This window comes from Macrosteles quadrilineatus, unplaced genomic scaffold (assembly GCF_028750875.1).
Source record: "Macrosteles quadrilineatus isolate MER2022 unplaced genomic scaffold, UCM_ALF_1.0 Scaffold_9__3_contigs__length_116548681, whole genome shotgun sequence".
Classification (NCBI taxonomy): domain Eukaryota; kingdom Metazoa; phylum Arthropoda; class Insecta; order Hemiptera; family Cicadellidae; genus Macrosteles; species Macrosteles quadrilineatus.
Genome location: NW_026542602.1, coordinates 32,930,127 through 32,955,993, shown reverse-complemented (window position 1 = coordinate 32,955,993; position 25,867 = coordinate 32,930,127). Strand labels below are relative to the sequence as shown.

At 31.0% G+C, this 25,867-nt stretch overlaps 1 protein-coding gene across 1 annotated transcript in view; it reads left to right on the top strand.

Annotated features, from left to right (window-relative positions):
* LOC129003315 (uncharacterized) overlaps positions 1-25,867 on the top strand; it is a 298,914-nt gene that overhangs the window by 124,324 nt on the left and 148,723 nt on the right. The gene's annotated exons all lie outside the window — the stretch shown is intronic.

Genomic DNA, 25,867 nt, shown 5'->3' with positions numbered 1-25,867 from the left:
TTGGCGTGTGCTATCATAATAATAGCCTATGTTGTTTAGAAACAAGTTTTGCTGCACTTTAAATAACTTAGGGAAAGTTAAATTAATTTAAAATAAGGATAATTTACAAAAGGCTACTGGTAAAGTTGGTGTCAAAGTATTCTAAACTATGATTTAGAGTTATTTTTTGTAATATTTTAACAACTTGCTTTTTGAATTGTTTTCCTTATTTTCAAATTAAAATTTTTGGCATGTAAATTTGAAGTATATAATATATGCCTGATACTTAGTTTGATTTAGCAATAAGAAACTATATTTTTTCATGTATTCTAATTATTTATCAAACTTTGGTTTATACGTATACACAGAACAAAGTTTTTATTTCGATGTGTTTTTTTTCTTTGCAACTTACACGTTGATGTAAACGTAAAATGAACACTGAGAGTGAAATGTTTTTGCAACCCAATCGCCAGATTTCCTCCAAGCACGTTCTTCAGGCAACTTTCTTCTCGTTATAAACTCATTAGTGTGAGTTTCTCTTACGCCTATCTGAGGTAAAGATTTGAGCATTACAATTAATTAAAGAAATACTGGTTCAAAGCGATGCAATTAGTAAACAAAATTGAACTAAACATTATATTCCTTTAATAGATATTTGTATTAAAATCCATTTTAAACCTACTTTAACTCAAAGTAAGTATTCTCAACATTTGTATCCAAGCAACTGCAGCTAATAAAGTTAGGCTTGAAGTGACTCTCTGGTGATTTTGATAGAGAAAACTAACAGGTGATTAAAGCAGTTAATATTTTATAAGCTTCGCGCTGAAACTTGAGAAACCTGTTGCATTCTGCCAAAAAATAAAAGGGTTTTACACCGTGATAAAATCCCATTTTACATTAAATGCTAGAAAAGAATACTTAACTAAGAAAAAAAATACAATGTATTTTACTATTCTCTTTCGTGATTAATCCAAATTTAGTAAATAATAATACCATAACCACATTTGCCTGTTTATACTTAGAAGTTAATTTAATTTAACAACTAGTGTTACATTATTAACCATCTACAAATTAATAGGCAAGCATGTTTCTTTAAAGACTTTTTTCTCAGCTCGTGTGCATCACAAGGAAAATCTACGCATACTGTTTGAAAGATATTGTCCTGTAGATGTGCAGAATCTTTTATAAATTATAATAGGCCCTAAAATAAGCACAAAATTGAGTTTGGAATTTCAAAAAATCAACATGGGCCTTACGGGTTGTGCTATCTTAGTGACAAAATAACGACGAAATGTAAACATAAAATCAAAACAAATGGAAGAAATTCCAATCACATAATTTATTTAAAAATAGAGAAGTCTGTACATTACATATTTTTGGGTGAGTTTTCAACTACTAGACGACCTCTAATGCTTATAAATGCCTACTAATAAATGATAATACTCTGGCCTTTTGGAAATGATAACCTGTGCAATGCAATATTTCATATTTTTGATTGTTTCACTGTTGAGACCTTTAACACTTTATAGCTATTTAAGCCAGATATAACAATAGCATTTTTGTTCACCTACAGGATGAGGGAGGTTAGGTTTTCGTTTATAACATCTCATTGCAACGAATCATTGTACCAAACACTAATTGCACCACTCTACAATTAAATCATCTGATTAGTTTAAGTTCGAAGCATTATAATTTTACTTATTTTCTCTCAATCCTTGAACCTCATTGGCCCGTTGCCCTTATTGTTAAGTAAAAAAAGTGCTGTTGAGTGAATCTTTTCAACTCTAAGAACTGAACTAAAACGGTTAGTAAACTTTTGTAGGTAAAAAAAGTATTGTTTTCATTCAGTACTTACAATTAATTTAACCGTCGACAGTACATTGTTAGAAAATGTATAATCAGATTAAAAATTCTAAGCAAAATAACGAAAATATTCTATGTTTCATTACACCTAATAACACGTTGAAACCTACATCATTCGTAATCTTTTGTCAAACTTCAGCGAAAGCGGATATTTACCAAACAAAAGTCATGGGGCTAAAGTATTTTTTTTATCCCTAAAGAATCACATAGGGCTATACATTATCTGCCGTTTTAAATTCATACGCTGAGTTTGATGAAGAAAATAGTCCTAATCAAAAGATTAAATATTGTATTGTTGTAAGATAAAGTATTGTTGTTGCAATTTCAGTATCTATATAGTAGTTTACGCAACGATTGCGTTAAGTGAGTCTTTACGACACGAGTAGAAAATTTAAGGCACGGGCCTTGGCGAGTGCCTTAAAAACTTCTACGAGTGTCGTAAAGACTATTAACGCGAGTTTCGTACACTACTTTACCTACGACCGTTTTTTAATTACTATCAATCTGGATTTAATTACTAACAATAACTACTGATAACTTTTTAGAGAGGTTATGTTTTCGTGTATTGTCATTGCCACTGAAAGTGATACAACGACTTTTTGTATAATCAGCTGATTTCCTGTAATTACGTGTTTGTTAAACTTCGTTAAATATTACATTGCTAGCAGCATTCTTACCATAAATAATATTGTATCAGGTACAATTCGGCAAATATTTAATTTATTTTTGGACTTCCACCAACTTAATTAAGAATACGCGAGTATCAACATGAACAAGTCGGATCAACAATTAAATTGGTCAACTGATCAGCTGACGTTCGAAGCATTACAATTTTAATTCTTTTCTCTCAATACTTGAACCTCATTGGTCCGTTACCTGTGTGGATATGAGAAAACTATGCGGATATGAAATGAAACTATGAGGATATGAAAGTAAACAGCTGTAAAGTGAAACTTTTCAATTCTAAGAACTGGACTGAAATGGCTACTTTAAAAAACGGTCGTAGGTAAAATATTTTACAACATTAATACTGTATCTCTGAATTTAAATTGTTTATTATTTTGTTGGCAAGGTTCCTCTTGTGCATGTCTTTCTTTAAAGCTACTTTTATTGGCAAAACAAGATATGGTCAGTTTTGCACCAAGTAAACGAACTAAAATAATATACAATTTTCTTTTGTGATTTAGTTCGGTTTGGTATTACCAAATATACAGTTCATTACAGGTAGTTCAACATTTATTTTCAACTCTCGTTTATTTTCTGATACATTGATATATTTATTTACTTCAATCCTTAAGTAACTAATAATCCAATTCTGATATTATTTATCGAACATGATGTTGGTTAAATAACATTTTCTCTGTAATTTAAACCTAAGATTTAAAACATAAAGGTATAACTAACTCCAAAACTAATAAATTTACTTTTAAATTGTAAAATGTCCGTATAGGCTGAATTAGCAATTAAAATATACAGTATGAATCCTCTCTACAAATGACTGTCCCTATTTTCCCTCCACATGTATCTAGATAGGCACACAGGTAATGTACGACATAAGATAGGGCATCCCCAGGGTAACTTATCAGGCCGCGTTGTAGAACATAATGTTTGTGCAAAAAGATTCTTACAGAGCTGTTTCGGCAACATCAGTTTTACACGACAATTTTTAGTATTTTTTATCATATTTAATCCCTTGGTTTTACAGGCAATAATTTTAGTGAAATTACTGGCTAACCAATCAGAGTTTTTGAAAGTATATAATGTTTATTTACTATATTTACGAGTGTTAACCTATTTAACATGAGTAGGCCTATAAAGTTTTTGACAATAAAATTAATAGACTAATATGTTGTACACTGGTTTCCAAACAGCCATGCACTTACCTCGTTGCAAAAATGGTATTTAGTCTACCATGTATTTATAATATCAAGTACAAAGGGTAAAAAGCTTATGGTAATCTGAGGGGCCGGCGAGGGGTTGAGGTATTAAGATTTTAGGTCATTCACATATTCCGTCGGGTGGAATGGAGTTTCCAATCAAAGTCCATCGCCACTTACAATCTTATGTACTATCTTATAATGTTGTACAGTCTTGTATGATATTTACAAGTACTTTACAACTATTTATAACTTGGTTTAGAGTGTTGTTAGACACAATTTTGCTCAAGCTTGAAGAAAGATTTTAATAGTATTATCTTTTGCTACAGCTGATCAAACTGATCAAAATTCAAATTGAAAAGGAAACGTTACAGTTGGAACTTGGAACTACTTGAACACCCTGAGAACTCTATTGGAAATGACATGATTATGGGCGACAACATTGATGGCACTGACGGCTTCTTTGGAAATAAATTCATTGTTTTATAAACATTGTTAAAGTCCCCCAACTCCTATTTCCTATTCTATATCATATGCAACTCCAGTTCCCTCATGATATTAAGATGATATATTGAAAATATCTGCACTCGCTAAGTCTGCAGGTTTGCTGCGGCGGGGGTATTTTATTTTGAGTACGTATTAAGGGGAAACACCACCCAAAAAACTCAGAATTTCGAAAAAATTTAAAATGTCTGTTATTTACCAAAATTTTTTCTACAGTTCCTCCTGAACATGTTCTTTTATGACACAAAGTAAAAATATTTTTTTACAAACTAGCACCCCATTACAGAACTTACAGAATTCCTATTTTCTACGATGCCCCTCCCCCCTGCGGAATATTTTTTTTAAAGTTTGTACTTCTAAATAATAACAAAAAAGTTTTAAATATGCAATAGTTTTTTTTTGTGTTCCCCCTTAAACTTTGTAATATTAATGTTTCCATGGTGATTACCAAAAGTTTGATTTTTTAAGTATTCAGGTACGGAAAAGGCATATCTGAAGTTCTGATATGCTTAATACAATTTTTTTATAGGATATACTACTCTGTAGTATGGAATAAACCAAGTTCAGGGAGGAAAGTTTGTGATGAATAAACAAAGATGGTTCATAAAAAATAAAAAAATATAAAAAGATGTTTACAATAAATGTTTATTGTTTGGCATACTACAGTTGGTAGATGTACATGTACTCTTTAAATAACAAAAAAAACAATAAATTACTAAATTGTCTTATCCTAACTATAGGTGTCGGTTCCCGGTTTTTTTGGAAAAAACCTTCCCAAGAGGGGGGGGGGGGTGGTCGAGGGGGAGAGTTAAATCATCACCAAAAATTATCTTTAACAATACTAAATTCTTAAACATAAAAATATATTTATTCATTGCAAACAGAAAATTTTGTTTTCTTAGGCGGTCTTTAGTGGTTTCTTTAGTGCCCCTAACCTTATAGGTTCAAATTTACAATGGAATGGCATTAACTCATATACTAACCATCACAAGTTTAACGTTAAAATTGTACCATATGTTGGCGTCATGAATTAAATGTTAGACTTTGATGAATTTGAAGTAGCAATGCTGAAAGAAATTGATTAGAATTGATTCCGGAACCCGTTTATAAACCTTCATCTTTTCTCTTTCGAGGACAACGTAAGATATGTCACTGGGGTATTGGAAACATTGCTGTCATTTATATCAAGTTCAAATGTTGGCAGCACTGAGAGCTCGTGTCCTCACATTCCTTCTCTAGATTAACTCTGATTTTGGTTAAATTCCAACTTTCCTTGTCTTGTTCTCAGTGATATACTGTGCGGTGTTTGTTAAAGCAAAACTAAAACAATAAAACATTCTCCAGAGGATTAGTTTAAGGTTGTATCTGTATTTATACTGGAACAATTTAATTATGTTTTTATTAAAACAGTACAATTAATCGTGCATAAGGTTGAATAGTGCTGGCCTTGGTAATGATATAACCACGAGATCTAAGCAGGATTTACATAAACGTTGTTTTTCAACAGTGATGCAGATTAGTTTCAGAAAACAGGTTAAGAAAGCTTACAATTAGCGAAACATACCATAGCGTCCGACAGTTATCAGTTTCCTCTGAAGGATTCCTATGTCTATTTAGATGGAAATGCTTCGTAAACACTTAAACTGAAGGATGTCATAAACAATGGTTATAAAGAAAAATATACATGTTTTACGAAAAGGGATATTGATATGGTAAATTAACGTCGTGCATTTATTTTAAGTGATGTTTTTCTTTTTTTTTCATTGTTTGATAACATCGAAATAGGAATATCTTTTTAAGCCCTGATGGATAAGATTGCGGCTTCAAATGACCGGAACCCCTGGCAATCCAATACAAAGGACCAGCCAGAGTTAACTCGTAAAATATGGGTTGGATATGTATAATAAGACGGTAACGAGAATCAAATAAGCCCATAGATCTTCTGATTTGCAGTTCTTAAACAAACATTCACTGCGCAACAAAAGGTGCGTTTGAATGTACGATCACATATTTAACCACTACAAAGACGTATGCAGATCAGTTGTGTATCGGTCTCCATGACGACAGGAACGACGTCATTATATCGATCGGTGACGTCACTCGTCAACGTCACTTGAACAGCTGTTTGTCTGGCTGTCAGCTGTTTATTTGATTGTCTGAATCTTTTAACAAACTACTCACCGTTCATCGGACTATGTACAACCTGACCTGATTGTTTTAGGAAATTACATGGTGAATCAATCTTTCTTTGACAACTGAATTCCATTAAAAATAAATGGTTTGGATACTCATTTGGACCGTTTTATTTAAATTATTGTTTTCTTTCTGTACATATTTAGACTTGCGAGGTATTATAGATTATCATAGTCACGAAGATTTGCATACATAAGAGTAAAATCGCAAAATAGCTCTTACATCAATAAAAATTCTTATTCTTATTATAATACAAATGTTGTACTATATTTATTCATTAGTTTTTTATTCTGTAACAAAACCAAAATAGTGTAACCAACCAATAAAAAATGTATTTATTTATTTAAAAAAAGGTACGTTTTCTGTAAATCTAATTATTGTAATAGTTTATTCCTTAACCTTTATATACCCCATGACTCCTATTTCACTTGAATACAATAATTAAACACATATTTGTTACTGCTGTAAAACACAATAACATGCATAGGCTAAGTTATATTAATCAATTAAATAGATAAATTAAAACACTATTAAGCTTAACTAACAACAACTTACCTTATTGGTTCCGATTTATATGGAATGGCCTTAACTCATATACCAACTATCACACGTTTAATGTTGAAATTTTACCATATATTGGTTTTTGGTTGTTTTGCCATATATATTACACGTTTAGCTGATTATTATTTATTCGGGTCTTAAAGAAATTAATGTATACATTGGTTAAATTTCGGAATTATTTTCCTAAAATATTTTGCATACATTTTCATTTAAATATGGACAAGGACTTTAAAAAATATATTGCTCACTTTTCACTTCAAATATGTTATAGGGTACAAAAACATACTGAGTATTAAAATGTCCACACTATATCACTATAAAATTATATTTTAGCATTCCATTATTTTAGTTCACAACCAAGCATAAACATACACTAATCAGTTTAGAGTAGCGACATTTATATTTAATTTAATTAATTTTCGTGTTAATTTAAATAAAACTTTTTCGTTTGAGTGTGTACAGCACATTAGGTCGGAAATATAAGGTTTAATGTAAAACGTTTGTGACATGTATTTGGTTTCCTTGAGCACGACAGGATTTTAGACAGTTCGACTTAACGTCACTTTCTGTCAGTTTGTAAATGTTGGAAACATTCCAGCAGTTGGAACGCCCACAAAGACGTAACATAACCGTGGCCAAACATGGCTCCTTAAACAACTCGTATCCATCTTCGAGAGAATTAAATCTCCTCTTACATTTACTTTATGTCCTTTCCAACGAAAACAAATGGCGTCATATGGTCTGCAAACCTTAGGACGACGTTGCTCTATCTTATTAAAAGGGTTGTTACTCCATTAACTACTGATTTAAATTAAATTATTTTGAAATGACAACAAATATATGATTCTTTTTATTCCAGAAACTATACTGAAGTAATGCAAGGATTAAGTTTGGGCAAATTGTCTGTTACTCTTAAAGTTGTTGTTAAATTTATGTAATGTAACCACCCAAGATAAAAATAGTTATTAGTCTGTGACCTAGGCGATTTTTTTATTAAATTGTAATGGTAACCTTCTGTTCCAGGACAAAAGTTGAAATAACTTTTGATAATATTTTTTTCCGGCATTATCAATTGTCACCTTATGGCGAGTACTGTTGAATAAGAATAATCTTCCGAGCTCAAAAAGTTTGTTCATTTTATGGATTTAATATTTTTATGAAATTACCTAATAGTAAATAAAGAAATAGTATTGAATGTAATGAATAGCCCAGTTACAAAAAAAAAAACTTTAAATAGGCCAACTTGTTTTTATCTGTTCTGTTATTTTAATAAAAGTGTTTTCATACAAACCTGGCTCAATATAACGTCTTACTCTTGATAAGTGTCACAACAAGCTATATACACAGTCATAAAGTTTGTGAATTATTCGTTCCCAAGCGTGGCATATTAAATCATAATTAAAAGTCCAAGCTGCTAATATTTTATTTATTGAAATATGTTTTTGGAATTTGAAAATGAAAAAGTTCTTGATGTATTTAGTGGGCAAATCATGCGTTAAACAGAGTAAATAGTAAATTTTACGATTATGCACGTAAATGGAAATTGTATAAGACGTACACTTGTAACCCAAGGATATTTTTCAGGGTCGGAAGATGGAAGATCTCATTGTTATTCGTGTGGAAAGGTTTCGCCTACAAACCTCAACCGATAAAGTTTATTCCACTCCAGAATATTTATATTTAGAATATATTGCCTTGGTACGTGGGTTTAGTGGACGTTTCCTTTTACATAGGGGATTTATAGCCTCTTACTGCGATTGAGAGTAGTGGTTACGTTGCCTTTAACTTAGCCAAAAGGAACCAAAATAGTTTTGCCAAAAAAGAAATAACTATTGTTATTGTCAATGCACTGTAATTGTTAAAACGCGATACTGATTCTTCTAAAAGAGTTATACTTTTTAAATAATCTCAAGAAAACATAGTACAAAAAGAACTTCATGTTTTATTCAGACATAACTATTCAAGACCCACTCTCAACAATCAATCCAAAGGAAAAACACAAACTGCCAAAAGTAAACAAATAAAACATCTGATGAATTAAATTAATAGCCTATATAAATAATCATCTAGAGACAGTCATTTTCAACAGTAATAAAAAAATAAAACAATTTGTTATTACGACCATAAAAAAAAACAGTTTTCATGAAAGAAGCTCCATAATTTCGTTGTAATTTACCGATATTTACAACAAACCCCTTATAATGTAATACTATAAAAGGGAGTTATATAGGTTCTGTTATGTAGGTTGTGTCTTGATTGACACGATTATTTAGAGACAAAATATGGTTATATATTGTTTTGATGTGTTATTGAATATTTCAAATATTTTACCTGGACGGTCTTTATGAATACTGTAGAAAGTATCCATAAATAATATTGGAACGCTCAGATGAAAGAACTACAACAATTAAACTGTATCAGGATTAGAAGTAACTTATACAGCCATAAAGAACTAAGTAAAAATTAATTTTTGTTTATTACCCACAGCGATAGCCAATTTGAATTCAATTCTGTTATAAATTTCCAGAACTAATAGGCCTGGACTGAAAAGCAACCAAATTGCGTCACCATTTCATATTATAAATCCAACTTATAAATAAGGCAAATATCAAAATTACTACACATAAAACTACAGTTTCTGAAAACAAAATTGTTGAAATATAGCACCAACTAGCTTTTTATAAATTATAGACAGCTAATCAAAGCCGTTATGTATGCCTCTTAACGATGCTTTATCACTGCAATACAAAACACACACACACTTAGAGACAACGATACTTAATTTATCATTGTTGATATAAGAGCGTTTGCCAATTTAATGACTTCCCTGATTAATTCATTTAAACATTACACTCGTTGCCTCTATAATACCAAACTCACTTATATAAATAAGTAAGTTTTATAATAATTATTCATCAATTAAACAAAAAATAATAGATTGTGGCCTCCAAAGTTTGTATTAAAATGTAATCTCTTGTGTTAGCTTAAGTACGTAGAAGTATTTAGTTAAAAAAATTGCATCTGAGATTAATTAACAAATGAATAATTTATTTCATTTTGTATTTAAATTGATAAGTACGTGGTTCACATGTTTTACACTTCATAAACAATATTCACTTGGTCCAGAAAACCTCAATTGATGTTTTTGTTACGCCAAAGTCCGCATTTAAAATCTCTAAATGCCACCTTTTTAACATCGTATCATCTGACATACATTATACGTACCAAATGTGTTATCATTATGTACAATGCTTGTAATGCAAATACACTGCCTGCAGGAATTTACATTGGAATAAACTATCCCAACCATTTTGTATATGGATATAAAAATTGTTTAAATAAAAAGACAACCTTGTGGACATATATTTAAAAAATACTATTTTAAAATGTATGATCCAATTATAAACGCTCAATCAACCCTATTATATTTTCTACCAATTAAATAAAATCTTTTGAGAAACAAAATTTTCTATTTTTAAATCACTTGAGTATAATGATAACGTAAATATAACCATTAATTACATAGATGCTGGAGGTTTGATACAAACTGTGTAATTTGTAGGATTTACCGAGAACATTTTCAGTGGCTATAGTCGCCACTACATTAACCTCGAGCATTAATTCGCTTTGTACCATGTCAGCGGTCCGCGCCCCCTTCCGAAACCGGCGAACCCTCCCGAATATTAGTTGAAAACTTTACAATTTTGTAACTTTATAAAATTTATAATTCAAATGTATATTTTAAAGTTTGTTGATAATACTAATTCATTACTAATTCTGAATGCAATGATTAATAATTTTTAGGGAGAGACAATAAGTGACTTATGAAATATTAAATTTGAAAATGTAATATTTACCTTGCTGGTAGAAATTTTATTTGTAAACATGAATTATACAGTTATTTAAAAATTATCAACAACTATTTATTATAATAATTCAAAAAGAATAATTTATACTGTTAAGTTTTTATGTTTGCTGATTTCCTCACATGTTTTTCTCTGGAAAAACTAACTTTTTTTACTTGCAAGTTTATAAACAACCTAGTATTTAAAAGAATTACTGTTAATTAGTGTTGTTAGCAGGCTTTTCATCGATTGTGACACCGAAGTTTGTATTAAAATAAAATCTCTTGTTTTAGTTCAAGTGGCAGTACATATAAGTATTTAGTTTAGAAATTACATCCGAGTTTGGTTAGCAAATTAATTAGACATTATAACATTACTTGAAAGATTATGAGTTTCTAAATGCCTAGAAAACTCTGATGTTGTTTTTCAGCTTGAGTGTGGCCATTCAAATAAATTGACTGGAGTGGATTTAATCTTATTCCTACTAACAAGCAGAAAAATATAAAAATATTGGCAAGACTTCAAAGGATATATTTTTTTAATTAAGTGTAGTCTTTATTCAAAACATAAATCAACTACAAAAATGTCAACGCTACACTTCAACGCTATTAAAATGTGTATACAACCTTTGAAGCTATGAAATTAAATCAATGTTAAACGTTTAAGGGATATGATTTATTTGTTATTTTTATTATTATATTATGTTATGACAATTATTATTATTCATTGAATATTAATACATTGTATTAAGCTATTATATATAATCTTCATAAAGAATTGGAAATCTTAAAATAAGGCAAACTTACATTACTTTAAAGAGATTATTTGTTATTATTTGTTCCATGGATGGTGTCTTAAGAAATAACAATAACAACTATACCATTGTAAATATTTTAATGCACTTTGCACGAATGTGGTCGTTATTTCTTGCTATAATTGAATGTGATCATATTTCGTTCAAGTACTTGAAACTCATAAATATGTTAAGAAGCAAGTTATGACTTGATGTCATGGGAGGGACTCAGGTCAGTTTTATGGTGGTGGCAAGCTTATAAAATATTCAAACCCGTGTAAAACGTATTCCAGAAAAAGAGTTTTCAATTTCATGAATATGAGCTGGATCGAAGCAAAAACTGTAGTTATTGGATTATGTTTGTTAACAGAGTAACATTTTCACGTTATGGACTGACAAACATTCAAATACATTATTTATAGAGATAAGGCTTGTTCCGGCTTTTTTAATGTATTAAACGTAAAAATAACCAAGAAATATATAATTCTGAGCAATGTACAGACAAAACTTTAATTTGATTTAAATATAGATTAGCCTATAATAATAATACATTTTCGAAAATAAGTAATTTCTAATTTTATTTCTTTCATACTATATGAATTCAAACAACAAGTTTTCTTATAAGTAAAATTTATAAAACTAGCATATTGTTTATTGCTTATTATTTCAAACATTATAACTACTGTAGTTATATTTAACGAGTTACATTATCTCAGCACTCATTACTCACCGTCATCGCTCATTACTCATACCTCACTACTCATCGAACATCAAACATCACTCATCAGTCATCACTCATCGCTTATCACTCATCGCTCATAACTAATTGATCATCACTCTCAATCATCACTAATCACTCATCACTCTCACTCATCAATCATAGTTCATCACTCATCACTCTTCGCCCATCGCTCATCACTCATCACTCATCGCTCATCGCTAATCACTCATTACTCATCGCTCATCGCTCATCGCTCATCGCTCATCGCTCATCACTCATTACTCATCACTCATCGCTCATCGCTCATCACTCATTACTCATCACTCATCGCTCATCACTCATTACTCATTGCTCATCACTTATTAGTCATTATAGAATAGATTTTGACTTGATAAAATAGTATAATAAATTTCATGAGAATATCATATCTATCATAAGGATGGTAAATATCCTGCTAACGAGGCATTTTTAGAAAAAGAATTTTATTCTTTTTTTTCTTATTATTGACTCATTAAACCCATTCCTTCATATGCTTACTAACTTACGGGCCACCCTTTACAATGTCGTAATCAAGTTGAATCTTCAAAATGTATCGGCAAAAGACTTATTCATCATGTGTAAAATAAACGGTATCAGCATTCTGACACATACTTTCTCCCATAAGTTTGTCAACAACCTTTATCATGTGTAAGCGGTGAGAGTAAATATACGGAAATGGGATTTGTAAGATTTTCTTCAGAATTTAAAGGACTATAACATACTAAATTTTTATCAAAATCGTTTTAGCCAATATTGGGAAAATATGATTTTCCGTTATTTTATGGGGTTTTTATGGGGAAATAACATAATTTACAATAACTTTTAAACCGTAATTTTTACAGAGATGGGATTTGTACCATTTTGTTCAGAATATAAAGGACTATAACATACTAAATTTTTATCGAAATCGTTCAGGCCATTTTTGGGAAAATCTTTTTTTTCCGTCATTTTATGGGGTTTTATGGGAAAATACCCATTACAAATAAAAATTTCTAAGAAATGAGAAAAACTATCAAAATTGTAAGGATCATAACATACTATGTTAAATAAAAACGGATTTTTTTGTCTAAAATCCTTTTTTTCGTTATTTTATGGGGTTTTTATGGGAAAATAACATAATTTACCATAACTTTTGAACCGTAATTTTTACAGAAATGGGATTTGTACCATTTTGTTCAGAATTTAAAGGGCTACAACATACTAAATTTTTATCAAAATTGTTCGGGCCATTTTTGAGAAAATCTGATTTTTCCGGTTTTTATGTGTTTTTATGGGAAAATCCCCATTAAAAATCAAAATTTATAAAAAAATGAAAAAAACATCTGGAGATACCATGGATTAGAACCTACATACCAAATTTCATCGAAATCGGACAACAGGTGTAGTCTCTAGCTCTGTACACATCCAGACACACAGACACACAGACACACACACACACACTCAGACATCACTTCGAAAACCACTTTTTTGGGTCCAGGGGGACCCAAAACAAATATATCCACTCAAAACTCAAACTCGAAAATTTTGACGAAAACAATAAAGATGGAAATGCTTCTTAAACACTTAAACTGAAGGATGTCATAAACAATGGTTATAAAGAAAAATATAAATGTTTTACGAAAAGGAATATTGATATGTTAAATTAACGTCGTGCATTTATTTTAAGTGATGTTTTTTTATTTATTTATTTTTTCATTGTTTGATTACATCGAAATAGGAATATCTTTTTAAGCCCTGATGGATAAGATTGCGGCTCCAAATAAGCGGAACCCCTGGCAATCCAATACAAAGGACCAGCCAGAGTTAACTCGTAAAATATGGGTTGGATATGTATAATAAGACGGTAACAAGAATCAAATAAGCCCATAGATCTTCTGATTTGCAGTTCTTAAACAAACATTCACTGTACAACAAAAGGTGCATTTAAATGTACGATCACATATTTAACCACTACAAAGACATATGCAGAGCATTTGTGTATCGGTCTCCATGACGACAGGAAACGTCATTATATCGATCGGTGACGTCACCCGTCAACGTCACTTGAACAGCTGTTTGTCTGGCTGTCAGCTGTTTATTTGATTGTCTGAATCTTTTAACAAACTACTCACCGTTCATCGGACTATGTACAACCTGACCTGATGTTTTTGGAAATTACATGGTGAATCAATCTTGCTTTGACAACTGAACTGCATTAAAGATAAATGGTTTGGATAGGCCTACTCATTTGGACCGTTTTTCGAAATTATTGTTTTCTTTCTGTACATATTTAGACTTGAGAGGTATTCTAGATTATCATATTCACGAAGATTTGCATACGTAAGAGTAAAATCGCAAAATCTGTAAATCTTATTATTGTAATAGTTTATTCCTTATATACTAACTTATATACCCCGTGATCCCTATTTCACTGAAATAAAATTAAACCCATATTTGTTACTGTTGTAAAGCACAGTAACATGCATCCGTTATATCAATTAAAATAAAAATGCCAAGCTTAACTAACAACAACTAACCTTATCGGTTCCGATTAATATGGAATCGCCTTAATAAATATACTAACCATACACGTTTAACGTTAAAATTGCACCATATATTGGTGTCGTAAAATGTATGTAGCATTAAAATCCATATTATACAATTTATTTCCCTTAAGAAATAGCTTGCATATATTACACGGTTAGCTGATTATTATTAATTCGGGCCTTAAAGAAGTTAATGTATACATTGGTTGAATTTCGGAATTATTTTCCTAAAATATTTTGCTTACAATTTCATTTAAATATGGACAAGGACTCAAAAAATATATTGCTCACATTTCTCTTCAAATATGTTATAGGGTACAAAAACATACTGAGTATTAAAATACTCATTATATCCATATACTCACGATATCACTATAAAATTATATTTTAGCATTACATTATTTTAGTTTACAACCAAGCATAAACATAAACTAATCAGTTTATAGTATCAACATTAATTTATGTCTTCGTATTAATTTAAATAAAACATTTTCGTTCGAGTGTGTACAGCACATCAGGTCGCAAATGTAAGGCTTGATATGAAACGTTTGTGACATGTATTTGGTTTCCTTGAGCACGACAGGATTTTAGGCAGTTAATCGACTTAACGTCACTTTCTGTCAGTTTGTAAATGTTGGAAACATTCCAGCAGTTGGAACGCCCACAAAGACGTAACATAACCGTGGCCAAACATGGCTCCTTACACAACTCGTATCCATCTTCGAGAGAATTAAATCTCCTCTTACATTTACTTTATGTCCTTTCCAACGAAAACAAATGGCGTCATGTGGTCTGCAAACCTTGGGACGATGTTGCTCTATCTTATTAAAAGGGTAGTTACTCCATTGACTACGGATTTAAATCAAATTAATTTGAAATTTCAACAAAGTTAATGATTCTTCTTATTCCAGAAACAATACTGAAGTAATGCGAGGATTAAGTTTGGGCAAATTGTCTGTTACTCTTAAAGTTGTTGTCAAATTGATGAAATGTAACCACCCAAGATTAAAATAGTTATTAGTCTGTGACTTAGGCTATTTTTTTAATAAATTGTAATGGTAATCTTCTGTTCCAGGAAAAAATTTGAAATAACTTTTGACAATATTTTTTTTCCGGCATTATCAATTGACACCTTATGGCGAGTACTGTTGGATAAGACTAATCTTCCAAACTCAAAAAGTTAGTTCATTTTATGGATTTAATAAATATTTTTATGAAATTACCTAATAGTAAATAAAGAATTAACATTGAATGTAATGTAATGCAAACATAGCTGCCCAGTTACAAAAAAATAAGAAAAAATTAAATAGGCCTACAGTATTTATTTTTATCTGTTATGTTATTTAATAAATATGTTTTCATACAAAGCTGGTTCAATATCACTTCTTACCCTTGATAAGTGCTACAAGCTATACACACAGTCTTAAAGTTTGTGAATGATTCGTTCCAACGCATGGCATATAATAAATCATAATTAAAAGTCCAAAAAAAACTGCTAATACTTATTTATTGAAACAAGGTTATTAGAATTTTCAGCTCTTCTAGTAAATTTAAAATTAAAAATAGAACTGCTCTTTCTGGCTTTTGTGGCCAAAATCATGCTTTAAACAGAGTAAATAGTAAATTTTAATACGATTATGCGCGTAAATATAAATTGTAAAAGACGTACAGTTGTAACCCAAGGATATTTTTCAGGGTCGGAAGATGGAAGATCTCATTGTTATTCGTGTGGAAAGGTTTCGCCTACAAACCTCAACCGATAAAGTTTATTCCACTCCAGAATATTTATATTTAGAATATATTGCCTTGGTACGTGGGTTTAGTGGACGTTTCCTTTTACATAAGGGATTTATAGCCTCTTACAACGATTGAGAGTAGTGGTTACGTTGCCTTTAACTTAGTCAAAAGGAACCAAAATAGTTTGCCAAAAAAGAAATAACTATTGTTATTATCAATGCACTGTAATACAAAATAAAACAATTTGGTATTACGATAATTGGAAAACGGTTTTTGTTAAAGAAGCTCCATAATTTCGTTGTTAGGTTACTGATATTTACTACAAAACCTTTATAATGTAATACTAGAAAAGGTAATATAGGTTTTGCTATAGTAGACTTGATTGACACGATTATTTAGAGACCAAACAGGGTTATAAATCTTCATGGATACTGTAGAAAGTATCCATTAATATTAGAACGCACACGTAGAGACATATACGAGACTTAATTTATCATTTTTTATATAAATGCGTTTGCCGATTTAATGTCTTCCCTAATATATTTACATTACATCCGTTACCTCTAAGATACCAAATTCACCTATAGAAATAACTACAAAGATTCAAAATGGCAGATTTACGAAAAATTTGAACGACTGCCATTTTTGACTTGGTTTTCCACTTGAGTTCAGGTTTGCAGCAATGTGTTTTACAAATACGACCTATACTAAACTCGACCTATGCTGATATTTGAGAATGTTTTCTTACTCGTGGACCTAAGAGGTAAAAAAATAATAATAATTTAAGGAGTAGACTTTTATTGCTATTATTGATACACCAGGTTTTATTACTTTATCTATAATGGTAAAAAATATATTACACCGAACCGGGAATTTTAAATCACACCGTATGAGTATTTAGTTTAGAAATTACATATGAGTTTGGTTAACAAAAATTAATAATTTATTTCATTTTTTATTTAAATTCAGGTAATAACTTATATACTTAAGCCACAGGTTTACGCTTAATAAACCACGTTCACTTGGTCCAGAAAACGTCAACTGATGTAGTTGTTACGCAAAACAGTCCGCATTTGAAATCATTGGCCTTTTAATAAGCATGGTATCATCTGACATACTTTATACGAACTAAATGTATTATCATTATGTACAATGCTTGTAATGCAAATGCACTGCCCGCCGGAATTTACATGGGAATAAACTATTCCAACCATTTGCATATGGATAAAACAATTTTTATGTTGAAGACAACCTTACGGACATTAATTTATTATAAAAATTATTTTAACATGTATGGTCCAATTATAAAGCTCGATCACGTATATTATATTTTCTATAAATTAAATAAAGTCACTGAAGAAACACAATTTTCTATTTTTAAATCTCGTGAGTATAATGATAACGTAAATATAACCATTAATTACATAGATACTGGAGGTTTGAGACAAACTGTGTAATTTGTAGGATTTACCGAGAACATTTTCAGTGGCTATAGTCGCCACTACATTAACCTCGAGCATTAATTCTCTTTGTACCATGTCAGCGGTCCGCGCCCCCATCCGAAACCGGCGAACCCTCCCGAATATTAGTTGAACTCTTCATGATTTTGTAACTCTATAAAATTAATAATTCAAATTTATATTTTAAAGCGTGTTGATAATACTAACTTATTACTTATTCTGAATGCAATGATTAAATATTTTAAGGGAGAGACAGTAGGGGACTTATTAAATATTAAATTAAAAAAACGTAATATTTACCTTACGTAAGAATTTTACTGTTATTCAAAAATTATCAACAACTATTGATTATATTGTTCAAAGGTTTATTGCGGACATTTTCGATCACGAATGTAAAAAACAATACACAACGTTTCGGGATCTGGAATCTGACCCCGTCCTCAAGTGAAAAAAACAAACTTAACTAACACATTACAACTAACAATACACAAACGCCCAACCTAAGTTGGAATACACTACAGAGGGTAGTAGTAAAAAATATGCACTGTATAGCAGTCAAGTCATGATACAACCTGCAAATAATAACAAATCACAAAACACTATAATCTATAAAAGGTTTAACGTAAAAAAACTCACACAATGGAACACTAACAACACCGTACGCAATGACTCCACCAATGAGACTGTCTCAGAGACATTATATTAAACTATTATATATAATCTTCATAAAGCATTGGAAATCTTAAAATAAGGCAAACTTACATAACTTTAAATAGATTATTTGTTCCATGGATGGTGTCTCAAGAAATAACAATAACAACTATACTATTATAAATAATTCAATGCACTTTGCACGAATGTGGTCGTTATTTCTTGCTACGGTATAATTGAATGTGATCATATTTCGTTCAAGTACTTGAAACTCATAAATATTTTAAGAAGCAAGTTACGACTTGATGTCATGGGAGGGACTCAGGTCAGTTTTATGGTGGTGGCAAGCTTATTAAATATTCAAACCCGTGTAAAACGTATTCCAGTAAAAAGAGTTTTCAATTTCATAAATATTTTATTAAATATTAAATATTATTTTTATTATTGGATATTGCTGGATCCAAGCAAAAACTGTAGTTATTGGATTATGTTTGTTAACAGAGTAACATTTTCACTTTATGGATTGACAAACATTCAAATACATTATTTATAGAGATAAGGCTTGTTCCGGCTTTTTTAATGTATTAAACGTAAAAATAACCAAGAAATATATAATTCTGAGCAATGTACAGACAAAACTTCAATTTGATTTATATAGATTAGCCTATAATAATAATACATTTTCGAAAATAAGTAGTTTCTAATTTTATTACTTTAATACTATATCAACAAGTTCAAACAACAAGTTTTCTCATAAGTAAAATTTATAAAACTAGCATATTGTTTATTGCTTATTATTTTAAATCAAATCAAATCAAATCTTTTTATTGTCTTTCAGCTCTACAAAAGCAATTGACATTGTCAAATGGCATCTTATCATTAAAGCATTAAACATAGTCATAATAAATAACAGGAAGCTTGATCTTAAATAAATTATTTAAAAACTTATATCTAAAACCTCCAAGGACAAGAACTTATCTACAGAGTAAAAACATTTTAATTTTAACCATGAATCAAGGACTGTTTTGAATTTTTTTATTGGAATCGTTACTGCAGAAGGGGGCAATTTATTAAAAAATTGTATACTAAGATATTTGTAGCTATTGTGTGTAAGTGTAAGTCTTGTAATTGGTAAGTTAAGATGATGGCTATTTCTTGTGTAATGTTTATGTATGTCAGATCGGATGCTATACTGGTCTATATTCTCTTTTACGTATAATAAGCAATTTAAAATGTATAAAGATGGAAGGGTTAGGATATTTAGGGCCTTAAAATCTGCTTTGCAATCTTCCCTGGGCATTGTTCCTCTAATGCACCTGACTGCTTTCCTTTGCCATTTGAAAACGGTTTTGGCTCCTACAGAGTTACCCCATAAGAGAACACCATATTGTAGGTGAGAATGGAAAAATGCGTAGTAACAATTTAGAATAATTTGTTCACTTACATTGTTCTTTAATTTGTTAAATAAAAATACAGTTCTAGCCAATTTACTACATAAAAAGTTTGTATGCTCAATCCAATTCAGCTTCTGATCAATAGGGATTCCTAGCAATTTTACTGATTTATTGTCATTAGAATTTATTCTAAGGTTAAAATGAATTTCTTCTGTTTTTGAGTTGTTAATCCTTAATTCATTTCCCCGAAACCACTCTTCAGCCAACTTTAACACCCCATCCCGTTCTTCAAGTGCTTTGTTCAGATTTTGACCACTTGTGAGGAATGTAGTATCATCAGCATAAAGAGTGGCTTTACAGGGAACAAAACAAGGCAAATCATTAATAAAAACAATAAAAAGTAGAGGCCCAAGGACTGATCCTTGAGGTATGCCAATTTTGATTTTTAACATATTAGATCTTGAATTATTTACCTGCACCAGCTGGAAACGGTTCACTAAATATGAGCTTAACAGATTTAATGATTTTTCAACTACTCCGTAAAAAGCCAATTTTTTAATAAGAATTTCATGAGAGACTGAGTCAAAAGCTTTAGCCAAATCAATTAATGTTGCAGACATATTAATTTTACCATCACAACCGTTAAAAATATCTGTGATTATATTTTCCAAGGCCTTGATTGTGGACAAATTTGATCTAAAACCAAACTGACTATCACAGAACAAGTTATTTTTTTCAAAATATGAATAAATTTGTTGGTGTAGACAGTGTTCAAATATTTTAGAAAGAATTGGGATTAGAGATATCGGTCTGTAATTATTTGGATCAGTTTTTTCCCCTTTTTTGAAGATTGGTATTGTAACTGATATTTTAAGACATTCTGGAAAAATTTCTTGTTCAATCATCATATTATATAGAATGGTAAGTGGATATATCAAAAGAGGGCCTATCTTTTTGATTACATAATTGGAGAAGCCATAATAGTCTTCAGCCTTAGAACTACTTAGTCTATTAATGGACTCTATAATATTTAATTGGGAGATTGGTGACCATTGGAATTTAGTATCAACCTTTCTTGAAGCTGAGAGTAGAGCAATAGGATCCCTTGCACTTTGTCTGTTAAGTGAACTGTTATTATTCAGTGGTAAACAAGCAGAATTTACAAAACTATAATTTAAAACATTTATATCAACTGGAACAGAATTTTCCATCTTAGAATCATTGATTTAATTCTTTATTACATTCCAAGCAGCCCTAACTTTATTTTTTGAATTTGCAATGTACTCATCATTAACCTTGCGCTTAGACAATTTTATTTCATGTCTATAAATTTTTCTCAGTCTTATATAATTTAATCTATTTTGTTCACTCAAGTGAGACTTGTCCTTATATATTAGAAGCATTATTCTTATCCTTTGGAGGCGATCAGTGTACCACTTAGAGCTATGTTGAGATGCTTGCTTGATATTGTCTTTATTGTTTAATTTAGTAACAATGGGACAGTTTGATTCAAAAATTAATTTTAAATTGTTAATAAAATAATCAAAACATGCATTTATATTATTATTAAAGGGATACAATTCATATGACCAGTCAACCATATTTAAATCATTTTGAAATGAATTAATAGCTTTGTCACTTAATATACGAAATTTAACCTCTTTCCTGCTCTTATTGAAAAAACTACTCATCTTTAACCATAATCCATCATGATCAGATAGACCTAAGTTAATACAATCAAAAGTAAAGTCTGTGTTTGTTAAGTTACTAATTATATTGTCTAGACATGCTTCATATCTAGTCGGTTTTGAGTTGTGACAACAACAATTAAATGACTTTAACATATTTAAAAACTCATTTACATTTTTTTTCTTTTCTCTAATGTCAAAATTTATGTCTCCTGTGATAATTATTTTACAGTGTTTGTATTTTGATAGTTCCAATAACATACATTCAAACTTATCAATAAACATTTCTTTACTAGTAGCTGGAATCCTATATACAGAAATAATTATAGTTCTATACTGTTTTAAGATTATTCCACATGCTTCAAAAACTGTTTCAATACAAATTTTACTTAAATCAATTGTTTCATATTCCAAATCTAAGCTTTTTTTTAAATATATGGCAGTGCCTCCTCTAATTGTGTTAACTCTACAGTAAGCAACTGCTAACCTAAAATTAAAGGGAACAGACAAGTCAACATTAAAATCTTTCAACCAGTGCTCATTAACACATAATATGGAGCAGTTTAAAATATCCAAACAATATTGCAGCTCATTTAATTTGTTTTGAATTGATCTTATATTAATGTGTAACAACATGAGATCATTTCTATCACAACTTGGGATGTCATTTATTTTAGGATGGTTATTAAGAATTTTGTTTATCGAGCTATCAGTTGAGGCTTTATATTCTGTAAAAAATTATTGTTGTGACCAGCTATTCTACCACTTAGTATACTATTTACAAAATCTTCACTTTTTCCATCACCACTAGAGGCCTTATTTGAATTTTCACTACACTGTGTTGCGGAGTCAGAGGTCGAGGAAGTAAGTTGAGTCACCTGGTCTGCTGTAGTGTTGAGTAGATCACCCTTGTCTTGTTGCTGGTTGTCCTGCGTCGATATTCTTCCTTCTGTAACAGTCTGTGGTTGAGGTTGTGCCTGCTTCGGGTTCAGAGGGAATGATGCAGAGGATGTTTTGTTCACAGACTGAGTCTCGGATGATTTGTTGGTTTTATGGTGAGATGATTCCGTTGCAATGGCCTGTGTGAGGTTCCTTACAAACTCAGAATATGGCTTTGTGTTCTTCTGTTTACTTGAAATGTACTTCTTTGAGATGACAATAATAACTGATGCAGCAGTGGAGCTTTGGAATTCAACTATATATTTTGCAAAGTGTTGTGGTAAGACACGGTCCCTTGAGCATCCCAATGGAGAACAGATGAGGGTCTTGAAATTTTGTTTTTTAAATTCTTGTATCAACTGCTGAAATGCTTTATTATAGAGCTCATAATTGGTGTCGCTGGGTTTTCCGTAGAATTTTGACTTTGTAACCAAACCAAATACACTAGCTCCACTTTTATGTTTTTGTAGCGTTAAGTTTGAGTTGCAGTAGTCAGCAGTTGTTGGCTTCCCAAAAAGCTCCTTGAACGGAACCGCCACTCCAGCACTCATATTTTTGTCGTGATCAAGATCAGCTGATATGCAATGGGCGAAAACTATGTCCTTATTATTTATATGATCTTTAATAACATTTGTCATGTCTGCTTCCAGTAATTTAATTGTAGGATCACTAGTGATTGAAACTGCATTGTCAGAATTTGGTAGACAAGGTGGTGCTGAATATGAAGTTGCATTCTGCTGTGGTTGCTGTGGTTCTGCTGTGGGATCTCCAGGAACCTTTGGTAGTTTTTTATCTCCGTGATACCAATTTTTTAGGGCATTTATTATGAGGAACGCAATTTTTGACTTGCCACGGCCATTAAGGTGCAGTCCGTGCGTTGTAAAATGGAAGCGCCGAAAATCATCCAGATCTATTACAGAGAGATTGTCCATTTTGTAACTCAACTCTCTAAAATATTTATTCATTAGCAGTATATCTAAGTTGTCCGGATCATTTTGTGCTTTGTCATATCTAATAGGGATTGTACAAAGGAAAACTGGCCTATGTTTGCAGACTGATTGTAATTTTTCTTCTAGTTCTTTATACAAAGTTGGTAAGGTGCCGTTCAGACTATCATTGGTGCCCCCTAATATAATCAGAGGGTTGTCTTTATCAATAGTAGTTGACTCGAGTACTTGTAGAAGAGTGGTGTTAGCTCTGACATAGCCAAAAGTATTTATTTTTTCAGAACTGAATTTTTGAATTTTCCAGGCTATATGTTTACCCTGGCTGTCTGCACAAAGTGTTGTCTTGACATTTGGGCAAATATCAGTTTCAGATATCGTGGTTTTTGTGTTTTGTGCTTTATTTACATATTGTAGGGTATTTTGCTTTCCTAGTGTACTCTCATGATTTCTTCTTCTCCTCTTCATGTTAGCAGGAGGGACAGTGGGCTTCTGTGTACAGTTCATTGGAGTTTTATTTTCTTGTTCAAGTGTATGGAGGATATCATATCTGTTTTTTATAGGTAAAGTAGGATTATGGTTTGTTTCGAAACTGAGATGTTTTGATTTAGTTTGTACTTGAGTCCAGCTATTTTGCGACAAAGCATTTTTGATTTCTGTGTTGCTTTTTTCAATGACCAAGGTATTTAATTTTGTATCCTTCTGAATCATTAGAGAAAAAAGTAATTTGTCACTAACTGTTGAGGGGCTAAGAAGAATATATGCTAATTGTGCACGCTTTTGAATAACTTCCTGTTCTGTCAGCTTCTTATTCTGAATGGAATTAATGTTCAAGAATCCAGTAGTAACTACGTCATTTACTATTGACTCAACAACCCAACAACAGTAGATACCACAATCATAACTATTAGGCTGTTGTGGGCTTTTTAATGACAGAAAGCTAGCTGTTGGTGCTTTACCACCCACATACTCTGACAGTCTCTGAGCAACTTTTTTTGCTGAATGAAGATTGTAGTTACCAAGAGAGTCTGCATGGTAAAATTTATTTTCATCTCTGTCGAAGATCAAAACACTCCAGTGTGATCCACTGCCTTCTCTACTTACTTCCTCCGAGTCATTTATTGGCATGATAGTTATCTTTCTTTCTGTAACTTTTAGAGGATCTAAAAAAGTATGAAAGTCTTGGCTATTAAACATTATAACTACTGTAGTTATATTTAACAAGTTACATTATCTCAGCACTCATTACTCACTGTCATCGCTCATTACTCATACCTCACTACTCATCGAACATAAAACATCACTCATCAGTCATCACTCATCGCTTATCACTCATCGCTCATAACTAATTGATCATCACTCTCAGTCATCACTAATCGCTCATCACTCATCACTCATCACTCATCGCTAATCACTCATTACTCATCACTCATCACTCTTCACTCATCGCTCACCACTCTCACTCATTACTCATCACTCTCACTCATCACTCATCGCTCATCGCTCATCACTCATTACTCATTGCTCATCACTTATTAGTCATTATAGAATAGTTTTTGACTTGATAAAATAGTATAATAAATTTCATGAGAATATATTATCTATCATAAGGATGGTAAATATCTTGCTAACGAGGCATTTTTAGAAAAAAAAATTTTATTCTTTTTTTCTTATTTTTGACTCAAAACCCATTCCTTTATATGCTTACTAACTAACGGGCCACCCTTTACAATGTCGTAATCAAGTTGATTCTTCAAAATGTATCGGCAAAAGACTTATTCATCATGTGTAAAAAAATGTATATTGTCTGAATAATGGTTGGATTTCCTTGTTTTTTGTAAAACATATGATATATTTTCATTTTAAGAAGTTGCTGAATATAAAACAATATTTTCTATGGTAATATTTAGGAAAACCAGAAGTATACTTGAAAAATGTACGTTTTCTTTTAAGTAGTTTGAGTCAAAGGCCTTGATTCATATTACAAAATCATAATCAAAGCAATTAAATGATTATGGAATGGTTTGCTCAATTTATAGAGAGATCATGAAAAGCGTGGAACAAAGCACTTGTTGAACGTTGAATCGAGAAAATATCCACTTTTCATGAAAACAACGTTCATTTGTTTCAAGTTCTGAGTTATTAAAACCATCA